Below are 5,000 nucleotides of genomic sequence, written 5' to 3' on the forward strand. Positions count from 1 at the left end.
GGAGGCATAGCAGACGAGACCAACTGGGAATCATGTGGCTGCAAAGCGAGCTCAGTAACCACCCATCCATGTCAATAGAAATATAAAACAAATGAAGCAGGAAATAAAGATGTTTGAATCTGCTGTATGTAAAAAAAATAAACTGATTAAAATGAACAGGATTTGAACGGTCTAAAATTTTATAGCAGAAAAAAACAAATGATTTATCAACGCTTTCTTTGTTTCCAGCTTTAAGCTTTGTAACTATAAACGGTGTAATGAAAATCATTAGCAAGCAATAAAATATTCTATAATTTTTTTTCATTTCGCAGGAAACTCAAGACATTCAAGTGTAGATTAGTCAACACGATTATGGAACAGTTACTGACAGATGTGTTAAAGCAAGGCAACGAACGATGATTTTCAGAAAAAAGCGCTATACATTTTTTGAAGTTTAAACGACGAATGTAACCAGATTTTACAAGGATTTTCAGGAAGTAGAATTCAAATGAAGGTTTTGAAAATTATTCAGTGTAATAAGTGAGAAGAGATTTATGAAATCGCAAGCTGCCTTCACAAATAGATAATACTGTTACAGGGGTAAGTGTGGTGAAGATATAAATATACATATCTTCCGCTTGTTTCAGTCATTAGACTGTGGTCATGATGGGGCACTATCCTGAAATATTTTAGTGAAATGAATAAGCATAATAGTTATGTCGATATCGTTTACCGCAATGTCACTCGGTACATTGCCTCATAAATCTCACTTCTAGCTTTCTCTGCGCTAGTAGCTGTATGCTGCCATCGGCTGGCGCGCTTGAGAACTAATCCTGGAGTTTTTTGAAACCGCCACGAATAGTCTAAATATAAGGAAAACGCAATGATGAAGCCATAACGTTATATCTTTCTGAATTCGCATAGCGTTTTCTTGGCAAAGATACTGGGGTAGTTTGCCATTGTCATTGCTTCCCCACAACTGGATGGCAGTTGGCTCACAAGGAGCTCACCCGTCCTTTAACAAGTGATGCTTTTAAAACAACTAGTATTTTCTATAATTAAGATTGTACCAGTGTATTTTTGAATGTATATAGACACTTACGTTTATGTGAACTCCAAGTAACACTCGACGATGCTAGGAATATATATTCAAATGAAAAGCTTTTGAAAATTGCCAGTTAAGTATATTTCCTAAGACATTTCGGTACGTTTGTGCGTGCGTGTGCGTGCGTGTGTGTGTGCGTGCGTGCGTGTGTGCACCCTTTGTTGTGTGTATAAATATGTGTGTGGCGGGGAGTGATTGTGTATGTGTGTTTTTGTTTGCGTATGCATATATTTAATGGCCGCTTTATTTACATTTCATGACTTTTTATTTGCTGTTTATTTATGTTTTTTTTTTGTTTTTTTCTTCATAGCTTGAAGGTTTTTCAGATTCTTCCCCCATCACCAATTTACAATTTCAGATAATTCTATCTGGTCTTTTTTTTTTTTTTGTTATTATTTATGTTTTATATGATGTAGTTTTGTTGACGAGGATATTAGTGATGAGTATTATCATCGACCTCATCACCATCCTCATCGTCGTTATCATCAGTGTCCTCATCACCATTATCACCATCACGATCGTCATGATAAACATGATCATGATCATGGTAATCATCATCGTGTTTATTATCATTGTTGTTGCTGTTGTTGTTGTTATTGTTATCATTCATCTTCTTCATCTTCTTCTTCTTCTTCTTCTTCTTCTTATTATTATTATTATTATTATTATTATCATTATTATCATTATTATTATTATTATTATTATTATTATTATTATTATCATTATTATTATTATTATTATTATTATTATTATTATTATTATTATCATTATTATCATTATTATTATTATTATTATTATTATTATTATCATTATTATTATCATTATTATCATTATTATTATTATTATTATTATTATTATTATTATTATTATTGCTATCGCGGTTTTGTTTTTGTTTTTATTTATTATTTACCATTTTTTTACTGATGTGGCTACAACTTATTATTATTATAATAATTATTATTATTATTGTTATTATTATTATTATTATTATTATTATTATTATTATTATTATTATTATTATTATTATTATTATTTTTATTATTATTATTATTATTATTATTATTATTATTATTATTATTATTATTATTATTATTATTATTATTTTTATTATTATTGCTTTCACGGTTTTGTTTTTGCTTTTTTTATTTATTATTTACCTTTCTTTTTATTGATGTGGCTACAACTTATTATTATTATTATTATTATTATTATTATTATTATTATTATTATTATTGTTATTATTATTATTATTATTATTATTAATATTATTATTAATATTATTATTATCATTATTATTATTATTATTATTTCCTTGATTTTTCGATACAGTTTCTCTTTTATTTGCTGCCATCAATTTGGTTTCATTCGTTCTCTCTTTTATTTATTTATTATTATTTTTTTTTTTCCTTTTGACGTCTTCGAAACCGCTTTGCACTTATTGTTGTTGTTATTGTGATTGTGGTTGTTGATGTTTATTGTTATTTCTTCCTTACGTACTTGTTAATTTGTTTGCGAAACTTGTTATTGTTATTGGTGTTGTTGCTGTCGTTTTGGTCTGTTTTATTCCTCTCTTGTTATTGTTTCTGTTGGGGTTTTTTTACGTTGATAACGGATAACGGTGAAGTTATCGGCTTCCGAACTAACGTTGGAAAGTCGCCTAAGGATTAGTCAAAATGTTACCGCAACGTCCACTATTGCTTCTTTTATTTTTTTTTATAATTTCATTCTTGTCGTTGTTCTTTCCTTTTGTTATGGTCTTTTTTTTTGTACGTATGTGTCTAGAGGCGAGTGAAATCCGTTGCTGTGATAAGCAATAGTCGGTGATAAATATTAAAGATATTAGTAATAATAATAATAATAATAATAATAATAATAATAATAATAATAATGATAATGATGATGATGACGACGACCACGACCACGACCACGACCACGATGATGATGATGATGATGATGATGATGATGAAGACGACTGCAACGATAATGGTGATTATGGTGGTTTTCAAGAAGAAAAAGCAGATGAAGAAGATGAAGAAGAAGAAGAAGAAGAAGAAGAAGAAGAAGAAGAAGAAGAAGAAGAAGAAGAAGAAGAACAACAACAACAACAACAACAACAACAACAACAACAACAACAACGAAGTCACGGTGGTATAAAAAACAAGCGCAAGAAGAAAGACAATGAAGAAAATGAAGAAAAATCAAGGCGAAGAAAAACAAAGGGGGGGAGTGTAGACCATAATGAAGGAATATATATATGCATACATGTGTGTGTGTGTGTGTGTGTGTGTGTGAATGTATGTATGCATATTTGTGTGTATATATATATACACACCCACACACACACACACACACAAACACACACGCATATATATATATATATATATATATATATATATATATATATATATATATATATATATATATACAGATTCCATAGAGTAATGCACCAATATCTGCCATCTTCATTCCTACACACCCACATATGCACACAAACACACAAACTCACAAACACACATAGATACGTTATCCTGTCTGCTCACTTCTTTCTATCCATCGGAAACTATTTCACACGATGACAGCAACATGTAAATTGACAACTATTCTTGAGCAAGAGGCTAATATGAACTAATGTAAACGAATAAACCAAAAAAGACTAAAAAAGAAACAACAAATAATAGCAATCGCTATAATATTGACATTAGCATTTATATAAAAACTTGGGATTTAGATTGTCCAGAAGCAAGTTGTGTTAAAAGGTAAGCTTTCGGTCAACCGAGTTTGTAATCGAGGTTTCGATTCTCAAGTGGAAGATATCTCTTGTTGTTTTATATCGCTAATCGATACCAATTCGACGTCAATATTCTTTTACATTTCATCTTTTATCTTTTATTTCTTTCAGCCATTAGACTGTGGTCATGCTAGGGTACGGCCTTGAAGAATTTTATTCGAATGAATCGAAGCCTGTACTTATTTTGGTGGGAAGCATTTAGATGACATTTCAGGCCATTCAAATAAGCTGCGTAGAAATAATTATTCTATTCCTCTCTTGCCGAACCACAATACAGCGAGTACGTAACCAAGCCAACACCGTTGTCAAGCGGTGGTGGCGAACAAAGTCAGACACAATGACATATACACACTCAGACATACGCGCACACACACACGCACAAACATATGAGTAAGACGTGTTTCTTTCAGCTTCTGTTTACTGAGTCCACTCGCAAGGCTTTCGTCGCACACTGGGCCATATAGGGGACACTTAACCAAGTGGCGTGCTGTGGGCCGAACACAATTCTTATCACACAGGCATAATGTTAAAGGATGCTCTACGTAGCTTGCTTAACTAGCCTGAAATATCATCTAAATACTTCCCAAATTACACACCCCTGTTTTACAATAAATTTACAAATGGTTAATGAGGTATATAGTTTTAGATTAGCAAGTGTTTTCCGCCATTTTTAATTAAAATGTATATCCATAGTTCGTTTTTGCATTTGGTTTGCAAGATTCTTTATTTGAATTTGTATTGAAGTATATTTTATTGTGTCTGAGGAGAGTCATTCTGTTTTAATGCCTTATAAAATTAACACGCACACAGGTTCGATTTCCACTCATTTACTTATTTAACTTTTTTTCAAACTTTCGCTGCTTCCTGCAACCCCTTCAATAGTCGTTGACACACTTACCGGTTCGATTTCCACTCATTAATTCATTTATCTTTTCTGAAAATATGGTTACTTCTTGCAACCTCTTCAATAGTCAAAAATTTAAGAAAAGTTAAATGAGTGAAATCGAACCGGTGTGTGTGTTAATTAACAAGTCATTAAAACAGAATGATTCTCCCCATTGCTATGTGGTAAATGCTGTTTTCATTATAGTTATAATTATCGACGATAATGATGGTGGTGGTGAGGTG

At 31.3% G+C, this 5,000-nt stretch overlaps 1 long non-coding RNA gene across 1 annotated transcript in view; it reads left to right on the plus strand.

Moving 5' to 3' along the window:
- Positions 1–5,000, plus strand: part of LOC106869921 (uncharacterized) — a 20,420-nt gene that overhangs the window by 15,238 nt on the left and 182 nt on the right. Inside the window, exons 2-3 of the long non-coding RNA XR_001409458.3 lie at positions 312–579; positions 3,984–5,000. The exon at positions 3,984–5,000 is cut by the window's right edge and continues 182 nt beyond it. This is a non-coding gene — a long non-coding RNA (uncharacterized LOC106869921). The remainder of the gene's footprint in view (positions 1–311; positions 580–3,983) is intronic.

Source organism: Octopus bimaculoides, chromosome 11 (assembly GCF_046866305.1).
Source record: "Octopus bimaculoides isolate indiv1 chromosome 11, ASM4686630v1, whole genome shotgun sequence".
Taxonomy (NCBI): domain Eukaryota; kingdom Metazoa; phylum Mollusca; class Cephalopoda; order Octopoda; family Octopodidae; genus Octopus; species Octopus bimaculoides.